General features: G+C 36.8%; 1 long non-coding RNA gene across 1 annotated transcript in view; it reads left to right on the top strand.

Moving 5' to 3' along the window:
* LOC106042461 (uncharacterized) overlaps positions 1–17494 on the top strand; it is a 149372-nt gene that overhangs the window by 72282 nt on the left and 59596 nt on the right. The window contains exons 10-11 of the long non-coding RNA XR_010831096.1: positions 13287–13358; positions 15569–15633. This is a non-coding gene — a long non-coding RNA (uncharacterized lncRNA). The remainder of the gene's footprint in view (positions 1–13286; positions 13359–15568; positions 15634–17494) is intronic.

The raw sequence follows: 17494 nt of genomic DNA, 5'->3' as shown, positions 1-17494 counted from the left end.
TGGAAAGTTCAGTTTATCAATAATCAGAAAGAATAGGAAATTGAGAGAGAAGCACCATGATGAATGCAGCTTGCTCAATGTAAAGTGAGACTTCCATGAAAGATAAACTATTGTCTACCCTTCAAACTCCTCATCAGTGTTCTGCCTTATGTGGTGGGAACATCTATTAATTACAATGGAATCATTACTAGGTAAAAATTGTAACCATGGTTATGGATGATGCACAACAACTTGCAATGCTGCTTGCACAGCAAAATCAAACAAAGAGGACCGCCACTTATACATGTCATCACTGCATTCATAGCCTGATTCCTGAACTCTGTGATTAAGCGCTGCTGAATATCTTCCCCCACCATTCTCTCTCTTGCCTGCTTTTATTTCCTGTGAAGATTTGGACCTCTGTTCTTTGCATCTCCTGCCATGGCTCAAAATCCTGCTTCTTGGTTCTTTCAACCTGCCACGTCCAATAATCACGCACAGAAAACGCTTATGCAAGCCAGTTGGCTTAGATTTCTGTCTTAAGGGAAGAGTGCATCTGTTTTTTGGATTAAATCATGCTTACAAAGTCGTGCTTATTCAGTTGACAGGAAAAATGCATAATTTAAAGCTTTCATTTGCTCTTGTGCTAAAAGATTTCAGGGCCTTAGTTCACCCTCGTTTTATCCTTCTAGAGCAATACAAAATTAGAATTCATTATGGTGATCCAGTCTCTCCTTTTGTCCTGATTGGAGACACAGTAAGCTCTTTGCCAGAGATGTCAACTTTCCTGAACAAGCATTTTAAGGCTTGCAAGCTATCTGTTATTTTCCTAGTAGCCTAATTAGGGTGGATTAGCGCCCTAGGGATGTACGCTAGGGATGAGCCAAAAGCTGAAGGGAAAGGTAAATTGTGATGTCCAAAAATTCCACCTTTGCAAGGACTACTGCCCTGAGACACACGCCGAGACTCGGTATGGTTGCAAAAGAGATTCTCTTCTGCCACAAGACAATACCCTAAATGTGGAACATGAGCTCACAACTAGAACTGTTGATTTTTTTGGTTGGCTCATTCCAATAGCGTTTATTCTGTGATTAAAGTGCAAGGAAATTTCAAAATAAAGTGTGGCTTTGAATACAAAATGTTTCATTAGAAAAATGTCAAAACAGAAGCATTCTCCTCAGGGAATAAGAAAAAACTATTTTATTTTGCTGACCAAAAGAATTAATAGAAACCATTTTATTTATTTATTTATTTTTGTGTGTGTGTGTGAAATGTTTTGCTTGACCAGAATCTGTGCCATCTGTCAGGACAAGTTTGGCTAAAAAATTTCACTTGGATCTATGCTTCTCAATGAGACTGAAAGGAAGACTTTATGTGGAGACCTGCGCAGCAGCTCTTTTAAAATGTGTCTGTAAGCAACCTGTTCTTTTACAAGGTGGGTTAGCCATAGGGGGATTTATCTGACATTTAGACTGTCTTCATGGTCAGCACAGAAGTAAGGACTGTCTAGCACACAACTAATCTCTGCTCAAGTTAGACTTTAAAATAAGTCAAATGTGTAATCTGGAAGGGTTTATTCGCTCTGTTGGCTAAAGAGGCAGTTCAGATGACTGGCTCACATATAGACATGCATACTGCGACATTTGAAATGAGATGAGAAGAATCATGTTTTTAAATCCTTTTGAGGCTTTGGGTTTCAAAAACAAGGAAAGAAGTGGAAGGAAAGGTAAAAATCGTAGATAGGTCACACAGGAACAGCCAGTGCTGGCTTGTGGCAAGTGCGTGAGAAATCAGAGGTCCCCATATTCTGCAAATTGAGGCTGAAAAGATCTGTGTTTTTCTGGTGAAGTTGCATCTCTATACATTAGCTCTGGCAATGAGTCTAGTGCCCCGTTTTTCACGAATGAGAGAGAAAGCCCACTGTGCATAACTGGAAAATGTATTCAGGTTCTTATGCTATATTTCAAATAGAATTAGGGAGATTATTCACTAATTTGTTGGGATTAGTTAGAATTCTAATGTTATGTTTGACAAACAACAATTAATAAGAGTTGGAGAAAACTTTCCCTGCTCCACTTCAAATGCCTGTAAGGTATTGAACCACTCAAGGTTTTGACAGAACAAAAGGAAAATTTCCTCACAGCTCTGATAGGTGTATTTGTCTTCAGGAAGCAACCTAAAGATTGACAGCAGCTCAGTTCATGTATGCTGTTGATAGCTCACAGAGCTGACTGAAACATATGGTGACAGATAAATATACACCAGGATTTATGAAATACTCAGTAAAATGGTCATGAGTAGAGGCAAATCTTCCAGACTGTTGCGGGATCTTGCACGCTGAGCCTGTGCCACTGCAGATTCACTGAACTTTACCTCTGATAGTTTGGCTCTCCCCCCAGTCATGAGGTCTGTACCTGTCATGGAAAAAGATTCATTAGTCTGTGATGCGCAGTAGCTGTGGGCTCCCTTTGTATGGCCTCACAGTATCCTGCCTTGAAGTGTGAGCGCTGCAGTAGTAAAAAGCTGTAAGCTGGGCCTCTGCTATTGTGAATGCTTTATGAAAAGAAGAGTGTCTGTTACAGTTTTGGGGCTTGCTTTGGAGTCTCAAGTTAAAAGGGGAAAAAAAAGTGTTAATTGCTTAAAAGGTGCATAGAGCCAATCATCATGTTAATTACATGTCCAGAATAATGAATAATCCCACACTTTTATTGTGTGGCGAGGAACCTGGGTTTTGTCAGCTGGAGCTTTGTATTTTAGATGAACACCCCCAAACAAAACTTTGTACAGCTCCAATTATGTGAAGACAGAGTCTGGTTCAATGCTTTCTTAAGTTTTAAAGCTTTACAGCTGTGGGAACAGCAGTTTGACACACACTGTTCTGCAAACACCAGAAGTCAAAGCTGAAATGTAAAGCATACAGTATTGCTGATTGGCTTTGTAGTATCCATACATATGCCCCAAGAGCCTAGTAGTGGTGAAAATAATAAGGAAAAAAAAATCTACAGAGCAAAAAACTGTTATTATTAGACAATTATACAATAATGCGTTGTAATTTTGCAACTTTGGAGAGTGTTTATGTTCTCAAAATTAATTAGCGTGGAGTGTAACTGCTTTTAAAAATGTCATTCCCCTCAAAACTATGTGGTTAGAAATGTATGCCTCAGTGAATATACACTTCATTATTATTGAATATAAAAGTTTATTGTTCATTACATGGAAAATTGCAGCTGAGGCATTTCACAGCTTCAAGAATGGTTATTATCCCTGATTAAATTATGGAAAGACTTTTCATGGTCAGTAAATTGAAATAATTTTTATTTGCAATGTGTTCAGAGAAATATTTATGCAAAAGATAAGTGAAGTCAATGATTTAAGGGGAAAAATCAACAGACAGTTTAGAGAAAAGCAGAAAAGACAATTTAAGATAAATTTGTGGAAAATACTCATTACTGTAGTGGGGAAAAAAATACGTCCCCAAAATCCCTTGCCCTGGTGTGATTAGGCCTTATTTCTGGAGATGGAAAATGTGTTGCCAGCTCCTCAGTTTAAATGGCAACTTTGACAGAAAAAGGAAACATGCTTTGGGATTGCAATTGCGGATTGTCAATGGTGTTGTCTTTGTCTCTTTTTGAAATAATGGTAACTCCTGAGGCCTCAGATCAGCTTTTTTTTTTTTTTTTTCCTACCTGGACTGTTTACATTTCTGCAGATTCCTAGTTCTTCTAATGTTAGTTGATAATGTGGCAAACATTCATTTTCTTGCTTTTCAGTTAAATAAAAATGTCATTGGGTGATGACCTAGGCTTCCTTGATACCTGCCTGTAACTGGATAACACTAAATGCATGGATCAGTGCCTATAGCATTTTCAATAGGCGATATATTATTTTGACACAATTTTATATCAACCTATTTTGGATTGAGTAGAAATTACATGTCTAAACCCAGTTTTTGCTGCAAAGTTCTTGAAGTCATTCAGCCATCTGCAGCCCATGCCATCAAATTTAACTTCCTTAGGAAGAACTGATTTTACATGCAAGCACATGGATTAGGTAAAGTATCTTACACCAGTCCAAATAAGTTAGAGCTACAGTCTAGAACAACTTCTGCCCAAGGTAAGCTAGTTGGCCGATTTTTCTGCACTGACTTAACTTTTCCTATTCCAGGAATAGGACCTGGCTTATATTTCTGGCATACGGAAAAAAAACCCTGGCAGTTTCTTCACTATTGCTGCTCATTTGAGACCAAAATAAATGTTGCTAGCCCTCAATCCATTTTTTTCGATCCCTAAATGACCTGTAGATTTTGTCTTTTATTTTTCTTAAGCTCATCAACTTTCCTGGAAAAATGAACAGATCAATAACTTAACTCTGGTACAATTTTGTCATTTTTTTTTCTGTTAAATTGCTCATTGTGATAAAACAAAGTATAAAATGAAATGTATTTAATTACGTTTTTGAACATATAGATATGGTTTTGTTTTGCCTCAGTTATTCAAGATTGTTGTCTCCAGTCTCAGTTAAATATTGTAGGAACCAGAAATATGTAAATGGCCAAAGTCTGTTTTTTATTTACCAGCCAATAGAAAGATGGAAAGATGGTGTTCAACAAAAGAATGCATTTTTGAGGACTAACTTCAGGAGTAAGCCATATAATCAGGACCTTTATTTATTTATTTTAATGTGGGTATAGCTTAAAGGAGATAGGTCACATTAAGAGGCCCCATTAGTCCTTAATTTTACGGACCTTGATTGTGTTCCTATTCAGATTCACCTTCTAGAGAAACCTGTGCTATGCAGAAAGCTAGATGCCTAAATCAGTAGATGTGAATGAATTGTTTCCCTTTATCCCTCTCATACATATGCACATAAAAGATGTTTTAAGACTCTTGCTCAAAGAAGAAAAATCCTAACAGTCTCAAAAATCTTCGCTACTACTGCAATCATCTGTAGAAATCAGCAACAAAACCCTGCTAATTTTTTCAGTACAGTGTGTGGTAAAAATATGAGACAGTTCACTAATGTAATCATCCAGACTCCATCTCTGTAGAAGGTTTTTGTGCAGCATTTCTTCATTGTCCCATTGGATACGCCTCTCATGGAAACCCGCTGGTTAATTCAGGCTCATTAGGGCCTCTCAGCAGTTTCTTTTTCCTTCTGTCTTGGTACATTTGCTGGTACCGTATGTGTGGGCTGGCATCCTCATGTTCAGTGATGCACAATTCCTTCCTGCTATGGCCTACCTCTTACTTCTGCTTCTTGGATAACCGTTGACTCTGGAACAACCAAAATGGTCAAAACTTTCCAGAACAGCAGCACAGGGAAACTTAATTATAACCATTTTCCTATTTATGCTGGCAAATTGGCAACCTGTCATGGTCTGGATCACATAAGTTTGAATGGAGACGAGCCTCATAAATTGCATTTTGTATTTCTTTTTCCAAAAAAACTTCAAACTTGATTTTATGATACACATATAAGTTAAGCATCATGACCTTTCAGCTGCTGCTGCTTGAATATGGAGGCTTTCCAGAGCACGTGAGCATGTTCTAGAAATTTCTTTTAAAATTTCCTAGAACAGGTCAGGGTTTTGGGGGGCCAAAAGCAAAGACAGAGCCCAAGTTTTGTTGGCACTGAAACTTCCAGGGAGAAGAGACCTATGTAATCCAAACAATCTGAGAGACAAAGATAAGCCTTCTGCTTCGTTTTCATTGTTAAAGGAAAATCTGTGCCATCATATATGTCGAAATTAAAGTAAGGTTTTAAAATCTGTCTCAATGAAAACTTCTGATATACATATTTAAAACATAACAAGGCTGATTTTATAGAAGAACAGAACAAAACAAAAAACCCTTCTGCTGATGAGAGATACTTGTGATACATCCTGAAGCATTTAGAAAGATCTGATAGTTACTGGTGAGGAATTAGGTAATTCCATACAGCACTGCAGCATGCCTATTTTGGGATGGGAAGAACTGAAATTATCTGCAGGCCACAGAGAAACCTGAGTGCCCAGCTGGTGGATTAAGATAATATAAGTAAAGTGTAAATTAGCTGAGATGAAGTCTTCCTAAAAATCTGTGGCATAAAATTGTTTCTGTGTTTTATGTCTTTTTCTAAACAAGCTAAACAAAAAGTCATTGCTAATATCTTGGAATACTTTCAAGTCAGGTTTAGGTACTAAACGTACAGTAATGCTGTATGTTACCTCTTCCAGTGCATAAACAGGGCAAGTACATATTACTGAACCTTTTGCTGACTCTTGATGCTGATTTGTTTTACTTCCTAGCTATCTTGGAAAAGCAGTACTCCATACTAAGAGAAATGTTCTGATCAAGCCTTCAATGTTTTCTCTCACAGAGATTTGAGATGTATTCTTCTCCTCCACCACTTTCCATATCTATAGCTGTCTATCTGAAATACAGAAGGAAACAAGGAAAGTAACATGGTTTGCAGTATACTGACAACAACTTTTTCTAAATCTCATTATGTAAATTGGAAAGGTAATTTATGCCATCCTGTGGGTTTCTCAAAGCTGTGTTAAAATACGCATTTCAGTGGGAAGATATGGAAGAAAAAGCTGAACCCCATTTGAGACTGCACTAACGCTGAACTAGATTAATGGTCTTTTGAAATCCCTTCAGAATATCTCCCCTATAATTACAGACTGTTGTTTGAAGAAAATAATTTTTGCAGATATGGCCAAGCCTCAGAAATGCTTCCTGATTCCAAATAGACACCAAACTTTTTTACTGTTTTACTGTTTCTGGCTGAGCACAGACGTACATCATTATGATGCATACATACTGTGTGTGAATAGTACGATCTTTTGTATGTAGAAATAAAGCCAGGTATCTCCACTAAGTGTCTTGACACAGTAGAAAATGTAATAGTCTATTTGTTAACCCACTGCAATCAAATATATTTATATATTTATTTCCCTTGTAAAATCACACACAAAGTCAATCCTAGCTACAAGGGAGATTGCCCTTCAGTAAACCTCTTCCTCCATTTATTCTTTATAAAAAATAATGCAGGGCTAGAATTGATGGTGGAACCTTTGTGAAATTAGGACTAAAACAAATGTTAGAATATTTAGCATAACAATTACATATGATATACAGGTCATGGACTTATATTTTTAATGGCACAAGTTGGTACACAAAACTTTAACTTTCCCCTCTTACATGGATGTTAGCTATTAGCGCAATATTTGTTTTGAAAAAGTTCACGTCAATGCTCTTTTACTCTGATGTTTTAGACTAGCTGAAAACAAAGACACCACTTACACATGTGAAACTGAACATGGAGATATTTGTTTTCATATACTTTGCTCATGTGATGTTTGTTTTGCTTACATGTCTTCCTGTAAACCTGAATGGTGGCATAGGGAATTACTCTGCCATTGTATTGTCCTGAATCCTTCCTGTGGTAGGAAGAGAGCAAGGGATGAAGGAGAGACAACACACCCCTGTGAGGTACTGTTACCTTTAGGAATCATATGCCAATCCAACAATAAGAACCTTCCCAGGTTGGGGCTACATCAAAACTGGGATACTGTTGTTGCTGAGGACATGGTTTCAGGAGAACTCTGCTTTGACTCAGAAGAAAGCATGTAAAGTGGTTTCCAGTAGATTAATGTTGCCATTCTTGCTTTCTTTTCTGGTGACAGAAACATTTCTGTCCTATTTTTCAGAATGGAAATATTTTCATTTGTTTGGTCTAATGCAAAGTGATGAGAGACTTGTCTGTGAAAGATGATTTTTCTTTTTTCTATGTGGAAAGGGAAATCTCTACACATTTTGTGACTGAGTGTCACCTTGGAGCCTGGAAGAGGTTTCTGCCTTTAGAGACAAAAATGCATTATCACGTTCTTTAATACAGAGAGCTAGTACAGAGAAATCCCTAATCATATCAGTAATTTGGTTTTGTCTAAGTGGGTTCATTTTAGATCAAGGACACTTGGATGAATACATAAAAGCTTTGATGTTGGATTATATACCTTATTACATGATATGTTAGCTCTGTTAAATGCATTTATTTATATTTTGATTTTTTAAAAAAGTTAGCATTCTGAAATATGTTATTGGTTTCAAACAGAACATGTGCCATTAACTCTTAAAAAAAATTGCCAACATTTTGTCTGGCTCTACAATGGCAGTGTGGGAAAACTTTCACTCTGAGGGCAGCTACATTAGTTTTAGTGGAATGGATAAGGTGTTGTTGTAGACGTATTGCAGGTGTTTATTTTGTGATACAATTTTAAAATACTCAACTCTTTCTACTATTGTTCCACTCTTGCTAGCACCTATGGAACTCTGTTGTGGATGAAATTTCTTTTGCTAGTAATTTGTGCTTCCTTTCACCGCTTTAGATGACTACTCTGTGGTTTTTGTAGCTGCCTGCATATATATCTTTCCTTCCATTGCTGAATAGCACCTTTTACATTTGTAACTTGTATGCAAGAAATGAGTATGAATTTAGAAATGAGGTATGTGAAATGTAAAGTTGTACACTTGGGTTTTTACATACCAGTTTTATTGATTTAGTCTTCCATCTCACAAAGATAAGTGCTTGGAATCTTCTTGCTTACATAGTGTTTTTCACTCTGAAATGCATCAAATAAGTAGACAGTAGATGTACTTTAGTATCTCAGAAAAGTTCAACCTAACTAAGTTAGACTTTATAGGTGAAGTCAGTTATAGACTTGATTTGTTTTGGGAATCAAGTCAGTGCATGAACATTTCTCTTTCTTAGTATTTTTCTATGATCTTATTACCTGCTTCTCATTTAGGATCACCATTCTTAACAACAGAGCCCTAGGGAATACGATTCTAGGAGGGAAGCAAGTTTAAATAACAAAATATTCCTCCCCCACCCCTAAATGATTCATCACTGCTGTACTTGAGGGATTGCAACCTATTATCATTTTCTGCATGTTAAAACAGTTACTGCAATTGATGGCATGCTGTCTTTATAATACAATCCAAAAGAATTCTAAACCATTCATCTATTTACATATGTTTTAAATTATCCCATGAAATTTAACAGAGGATTGGCAATGTCTCATTTGAAATTGTAAAGGGCTCTTCTACAACAGTTGCACACAATGCTGTTGTGTCCCATGGCTTATGTACAACTGAAGGTTGATTTACCTGTTAAGGGGCACACAAAAGTACAAAAAGGGGCACACAGCGGTGAATTGGAGACTGCATTTACAGTGGGATCACATTAGGCATTTGGTCATAATGTTTTAATTAGTTAACGGTTGAAGTGAGAGCATTTTTTCTAGACTGAGAGGGAACCTAGCCATCCCCTATCAATATGTCCAGCCTGTAACTTTTATAACTGGCTAAGGAGAGTGAGTGAAGGCCTCATTATTTGCCTGCTCCTACTTTCCCTAATTATTACCCATCTTACTTTTTGACATTCAAAACAACTAAATTTCACCACGGGTGTCAGGAAAGGTCAAAAACAAAGGTTTACCAGGTTGGACCTGTCATGACAGGCACATTGGATATGCTTTAGTCATCTTTTTTCCTTATGCTGTGCTGTTCAGAGGTGCCAGTGAGGAATGATCTTAGATGGAGTTATCCAGAGCTGCACCCTGGAACAGAAATAAGCAAAGGTGTAATGGTTAATTTCATACTTCTCAGAGGGTGAAAGCATAACTGTGCTTTTTACTGATGACCAAATGGCTTCTGGCTCTTATGCACCAAAACTGACACCTCAGCTCTGAATGTTTCAATTTAGAAATCAAAGACATGAAGCTTGGTAGCTTCTCACATAAGTACTTTGACTTTCTGTCCATTTGTGAAAAGGAGTGAAGAAAAGCTTCAGTCTGAATCTTATCTGCTGTGTATGTTGTTCAGTAAGTCTGGAAAAGGCAACTCTGTAGCCCACCCTATAGATCACCTCCATAGAGTATTGGTGTCCGAAGTTCAAGTCCCTTCTCTCCTCCTGAGAAACAGAATAATATTTTAAAGTTTTCCCTCTGCCATTGTCCCTCTGGTATTTTAGGGGGGGGAGATGTTGAGGGTCTTGGCTTTATCCTGGTACAACAGTCTTTTACGTGTCTAAAAATTTAATGGGGCAGACAAATTATTTCTTGCCCAGGTTTATCTTCAGAGCTTGCAGACCTGAATCTGTATTTTCATTTCTGAATCATCACAGACAGTTGTGACTTGCACATCAGCTGACACGTATCTATTTCTGCACGTGTTGGTGCAAATAACTGAAAGTTTTCAGTTTAGCTATTCTTACTCCTCTGCTTCTATAGATTCCATCATATAAAGATGAGTCTGGTTATCAACTGCATGAAAAATACTTCAGTCTACTATATCTGTAGTGCGTGTATTTATCATTTATATATGTACCTGTGTAATGGATATATTTGTGTTAATATTCCAATGTGCCATCTAAGTAACATTTTTGTATTTTTTCAGCAAAGAGATATTTAGATTCCTTTAGATTTCTTTTTAAATCTGCTCACAAAAATCTACAGTTTAGATCCACCCTTTTTTCACCATGCTTTATTAAAATAAAAATTGAGATTTTTACTTTTAGATTTATGTAATATGAGGAAATAGAAGGTTCCTCTTTAATTTTTCTCTATTCAGAAGTAGAAATATCCTCCTTTGTGCTACCAGTGCTGTTGCCAGAGGGATGGGAAGCTGCTCCTCCTTCTGGGCAGAGGAAGACATGACCATACCCACCTCTTTTGACAGCTACACACGTAGGAGACAGTGTGCTGTGGTTTTAAATTTTAATTCACGTTCAAAACTTATGAGGCTTATTGTTTGAGTCAGCATTTGAGTTTGTTAACATCTAGATAGATTTTAAGCAGAAATTATAATTCTGTTTAACAGAACACTATTTTTTAATTATTTACAATGTAAGTTGCAAACATAACTTGGATATAATTTTAAAACCACTTGGTTTTTGTAGTTACAGAATGGAAGACCAACAATGGTGAGAGGACTGAGAATGGTCTTAAAATCTGGAAGCATCCAATCATCTAGAAATGCTTATAAAGGAGTTTAAATAAGATCAATTTGGATGTGCAAGAACTGAAAAGTCTTTCCTTGACAAGCCCCAATCTTCCCACCCCTTTCAAGATGCTATCAGCACCTCTTCAGCTCCCAGGGACTGTAAATGCCCCATATTTTCTGATGCAGGAATGCAAGAAGTTCTGTGAAATTCTAGGTGTTGATGATCTTGAATTTCTCATATTTTGGGATCCTGTCTTTGTAACCTACCACTCTTTGATAGCATTTTCTGGGAATAGAACACTTCAAATCTGTCAGGCAGTGCATCAGAGGTACTTAGTAGCAGATCCTATGACAACTGGAGAAGATGTAGAGTAAGGAACTGTGATATGAAAGAAGAAAAGAAGTAGGTTTGGGACAAGAGAGGAGATTCTTTTTACACGAATACAGAGGAAGTTCTCAGTTTTGTTGGGTTCAGATGGAGGTCAAAGTGTGGGTAGAGTCTTATGTTCTTTTAAAAACTGCTTTGCCTAGCTCTGGAGATGCTTACTGTAGGACTTCAACTCCAAAATGTTTTTAGCCAGGTTCCATTTATTATCAGCATATTTTGAAGTTTCAAGTAATACTGTGCAGGTTTTATTTCTCACTTTCTATTAGTGAATTCTGTAGAGTTATGAGCTTTTGCATTCTCAGCTTTCCAAAACTTCCAACAGATGTCTTGCCAGAAGCAAAGATGATTAAAGGTTTCTGAAGAAGTAGACTGCTGCTGGAAATTTGAAAGGGATACCATTGCAGTGCCAAAAGTTTTTGGAAAATATGTATGGCCCTCTTCTTACTGGAAATTTGTATAGCCCATTCTTGAAGAAATCTTCCTCAATAGAACCTACTTCATTGCAATCTTGTGTGATTTTTCTGAACTAGACAGAATAAATAAGTGAAATTCCTCCAGGTAGGCTGAGAAGAAGGTGAAAAAGGTGGAGCTTGGGCCTTTGTCTTGGCAGTGTTGGATAGCATCTACAGATATGCTAAAATACGCATCTAAGCATCTGCCTGAATGTATTTCCACAGATTCTCTTTCTGTGATGCTAAGTTGGTCCCCACTTAATTTTTAGAACACTGCTCTTGAGCATTTCCATCTGTCTAGGAATTTTCAGTATTTTTTCTCCTAACACAGACTTCACCATTATAATTCACTTCCTGTCACCTTGAAACTAAATTAATGCAAAGAACTCTGCTTGGTATATGAAGCATTGTTTGATTCACATTCATCATCAAAGTCTCTACTGAGCTACAACTGAAAAGTTCAGACATTACACTCATGTATGAATAAGCAAAAGGGTTACTGTATTTTCAAACAATATGTTTTTGATGACAAAATATCTGTGCTTCAGTTTATTGAAAGGAATTAGTGGAGTTTTGAAAGCGTTGTGTGATGTCATGGTTGGCATAATGAGGAACTAGATTTAACACAGGAGGTAGTTTCCTGTCTAGATTTTGCTCTCCAGTTTTGGGTACCATACACCCATTTATTTAGGCTTACATATGTAGATGTTTTCTCTTTACCTTCTTGATTAAGGCAACAGAAATGGCTTCACCAATATCCAGAAGTTTGTAGCATTTATGACCCCTTTCTGTTAAATATAGCCATGAGCCTGTGATTTTCATCCAGGCACTGGGGACGTGGAATTAGCAAAGCTACAAAGCCACATTGTGATTTTTTTTTCTGAACACTTTTTCCGTTGCAAGGCCAATTTCAATAATTGCCTTACACTGCTGAAGCTCAGAAGACAGGAAAGATGCAACAACATTTTTCTTGACTAAAAGTCTGTTTTCAAAGGATGCTACCTGAGCATTGTATAGGAACAGAAATCTGTGTTTTTTTTTGTTTTTTTTTTTTTTCTTTAGGTCTGATCCTTCTCTGATTGGAAGTCAAAGACAGTGCTAGTAACTCTGAGAAGATACCTGAGAATTTTATTCATTGAAGTTCCCTTTTGTTTTAGGTTTTCATTATTCCTGACAATAACCTTTAGGAGTCAGCACAGTAAAGGCTTCTTGCTCTTACTCCTGTGATAGTCTAACCAAACGCTTCTCGAGGTGTTTTGGCAAATAGAGAAATGGTTCTTTTGTTACCAGTATTTTACCAACCATCAGCTAATACTCTTTAAGGACATATTTTGACCACATTCTCTATTCAAGTGGCTTGCAGAACTAAGCTGAAACAGTTATCTAATATTACAAGATGATGAAGAGGAGCTTAAAAATACCCCAGTGCAAGCCATGCAAGCAGCTGAATGGTCCTTTTTCTTTTCTTTTCTTTTCCAGATAAGTCTCTGTTAAAGACAGCTTTACCTTACCCCTCAGGAATGTTCTGTTTGAAGCAGACCCAGCTAATCCGTGAGTCATTATGGAACAATTTGTAGTATATGCCGGTCCACACTACCCTCATTCCATATCACAGGATGGAACAGACGTGTAGATATTTGTTTCTTTTAAAAGATTATTGCGCAGTCCCAATTACACAGTTACAGCAGGCTTTTTAATGGTCAAGCAGGCGCAAATCGGGTTAAACTAAACCTAGAGCTGAATCATTCATAAAGTGAACAATCTCTGTATGTTTGCCTGAAAAAAATGTACTTGCAAATGGTTTTCATCATGGGTGTGCAAGAAATATAGGATGGAATATCCCCAAACCTGCAGTTTTCACTGTATTAATATTTAAACTGAGCCAGTCACTGTGGAACTTGCTGCTGTTGGGATCTATTGCAAATGAGAAAATAGGCATTTGATTGAATATTGAGTCCAGCCTAACCAGATATTTTCAAACCTTCAATACTTTTTCCAAGATGCAGATATATACATCAGAGTATTTAGTGATGTTTCTGTTGGAATTGAATTTGAAAATCTCTGACTGCCACACTTTCATTTTATTTAATTGAAAACAAGTTTATTTTTCCCTGGGTTGAACTGGAACTGAAAAGATTTGACCCTTGGTATTTGCTACCAAAATCTTTTACAGGTAGTTTAATGGGAACGTTGTGATAGAGCCAAGCTTGTCTTTAACACTTCTTCCTGTGATTTCATAGAATTAGTGCCAATTGCAGAACTCTACTGAATAGGAGCAATTAGCAGCAGCTGAAGATCTGGCCTGTAGTCAAAAATAAAACCTAGGATTTTTGTTGCGGTTCAGGTATCACTTTGGTTAGATTGCAGGAGACACAAGAAATGTTTGTAAATTATTCTAGTGGTCCTTGCTCATTGAACTACCCTGTGCTTAGGACACCTACCAATAGCTTTAACTCAGTGCATGCTATGTAGTGCCTGACTATAGACTCAAAACACGGTCCCTGACTGATGGGACTTACAGGCATGATGTAGTAGTACAGCATGATGTAGTATATATAGTACAGAGAAAGGCACTATAGATATGTCAAACAAACAAACAAACAGTGGAACAGTTTTAATGATTTGTTTGTAGGATAGGGATTCTGGGGTAGGATAAAAGATGCAAATATTCATAAGTGAAACCAGAGATTCCTGGAAGAGTGAGAAAAGTTGAATACATGGTTTAGAAGGATAATAAGTAGAAATATTAATGTGTCAGGAAGAAACATATATTCTCTTGTATGAGGAAATTCTGGCTCCAGGAGTCCTATTACTGAATTACCAAGTCTAGTGTTGGTCCTTATATTGAAATACCTTAGAAAAATATCAGTGCACCTTAGATTTTTCATCTACAAATGCAGGCCAGCATTACTTTTCAATGCTCTGTCTAGATAAATAGCCATAGAAAGGTGAGATCTACAATAATGATAAGAATGGCAAAGTTGTCATCATTTTGAAAGAGGAAATTCACATTAATTATTCACTGTGACAAAAATACTTAGGAAACAACACAGAGTTTGAGGCAAGTGGGCAGCATGTCAATTTCTCAGTTATAGCGTTGTAGCTTTGCAAATTTTTAAGTGATTGAAAACAATGTCTTACAGTGAAGATGCAAGAAAACTTAAAAATTAAAAGCTACACCTACCCACATTTTACCCCTATGAATATTTTGAGCTTATTGTCTTTACCATTGTCATACTATTATTACACAAATTGCACACTGACGGAAAGATATAATTTTGGATCTAGTTTAAATTTTGTTGGCTACTATTGTGCCTTTACTAGTTTTAAATAATGTCACTTCCATTTATCTTTACTGCTTATGATTGTCTTTACTGTTACAATCAGACAGACTGACTCTGGCAGTGCAAACTGTATGAGCAGATGAAACGCAAGAAGCCATATATGTGTGCAAAGCATGGCTTGAGCATATGTGTAACAGCCTTGTCATAGTGCTTTGAAAACATAAAGGATGCTGCTGCTGAAGAAGCAGTAGTGCTGCTATATGTATCATATACTTACTGTGCCTGGAACAGTGTCTGTACTTTGCATATGTATTTGCAGTAGTGAATATAAGGAAGAATGTGTACAGTTAAAAATTATATAATACATAAACTGCAGCTTGGGAAGATGTTTTCTGGCTATTCTCACAGTCTGGTGATTGAAAGTCCTGGTCCTAGTCCCACTGAAATAATTAATACTTCTTTAATTTACCTCTTTAGGGTGAGGCCACATCTACACTTTAATTCAGTTGCACTTTAAGCTGGGAGGAAAACTTACTACTGAAGTAAGTGACAAAAGCTTCCTGCCTTTAGTAAAAATATGCCTTGGCATAGTGTATATTATGAGATGTTAAGTGTTTTGAAAACTTAAAGCATCTGTGTTCTGTTGAGCTCTGAGATGGCATCCAAAGGGTCACAAGATACCAATCTGATTACATTTCTCACATTGGTATGACAATGGCCTCTCCACATTTTGTCTCTATCATTATTGCATATCACCAGAGCATCTTAATATTCTGCAAATTTATATTCTTGAGAAATTTTTGTCACAAGAATAGATTTTTTTTTCCACACTATTTTCCTGAGTTAATAAACTCACTTGGGGCCAAATTTGGAAAATTAACCCAAGAGCTCTGGTTTGTTTCCTCATTTGCATTTATTTATTTTCCAGATTTTACAAGCGAAGGATGCCAGATGAATTAGTGAACAGGGTAGTCTAAAACTGTTAACATAGAACAGCGCTTCTACTTTGTATTCCCTTTTGTCTTGGGAAAAGTAACCTTCTCTGCTTCAGTCTTCTCCTGCACTGTAAAATGAGAACAGTAATGCTTTTGTATTTCCCTAACCAAACTGTTTTTGGGATCACATTGAGCCAGACATTCCTGGTGATGAGCACTTTCATGCATGAATGCCTTTGTTGCAGTCAGTGAAATTACTGGTTTGATGAGTTGGGGTTCAAAAACTATCCCTGAGTCATCTCCAGTTTCTGTGGAACAGTGAGGTGAACACTTATAGAGAATACGAGGCCATGAAACTCTTCTTAATATCAGCGGAAACAAATACCTAAATCCTAACGCTTCAGTTTTTGGAATACTTCACCTTTTGACAGCCTGACAACTTTCTAACATTATCATGTTACAGCTATTAGTCCAAATCCCCTAGACCCCTACTCAGTCTTTATGTGGGCAAATCTCTTTAGAGCTTTAACAGAGGAATGCTCTTTGGTAAGGTCTGGACTGTTACAGAAAAAGGAAAGCAAAGGACTGACTGACAATTTACTTAATGAAAGGTAAAGTCAAGAGTGGCAAGGTTTATAATTGAGTTTTACAAATCAGTAAATACAAATACAGTATTAAATACAAATCAGTATTTGTATTTACAATGAGTACATGAACTATAAACAATAAAATGTTCATCCATTAGTGTGAAAACCTAAAACTCGTGTGATTGTTTTTTACTAGTTTTTGACAGGTATTCAAGTGGAAGGACAGCATAATATGGGAGGGGTGGTCTTCTGTGACTGCCTGACAAAAGACAGTCATACAAAAGACAGTCATACAGGCATGTCTTCTGTTGCTTGTTTGTATTTGCTCTAATATTTGCTCATAAAAGCAATTTAAGTGTCAAGTTACATTCCACTCTTCATCAATTTCATATTGTGAGTATCTGAAGAAGTTTCAAAGTAATGCTATACAGAGCTGTAATTTTGGTATTATTTATTCTTTTTTTTTTTCCTTTTTTTTTTTTTTTCTCTAGGCCACCTCTTGTAGTCACTTCTGTTTATGATAATTCTGGAGACTGGCTCTGATTTGGGATCTATCCATTCTCCATATATGCTGCAAAAGTTACATTTATTGGTGCTGTCCATTCTTTATTAATATTATTTGTTTTATTTATATAGTGCTGGTAGCTTACTCAACAGGACCAGATTTTACAATTTTGCCTTCTAATGTCTGCCTGTCTTCTCTCTGAAAATTGTGAATGCTCTTGTAGATGTGTTACTGTGGTTGGGATAGATGATGATTGAGAAGTATTTTCAGTTAGGTCTTCTAACTATAACATTGCATAATTAATAATGCATAAGCTAACAAGCACCAGAGGTAAGGGTGTTGGAAGACAAATATTCAGAAAGCTAAAGGAATTGTT

Source organism: Anser cygnoides, chromosome 4 (assembly GCF_040182565.1).
Source record: "Anser cygnoides isolate HZ-2024a breed goose chromosome 4, Taihu_goose_T2T_genome, whole genome shotgun sequence".
In the NCBI taxonomy this organism is placed as follows: Eukaryota; Metazoa; Chordata; class Aves; order Anseriformes; family Anatidae; genus Anser; species Anser cygnoides.
The sequence above is the reverse complement of the archived record's forward strand: the minus strand, read 5'-3'. Positions and strand labels throughout refer to the sequence as shown.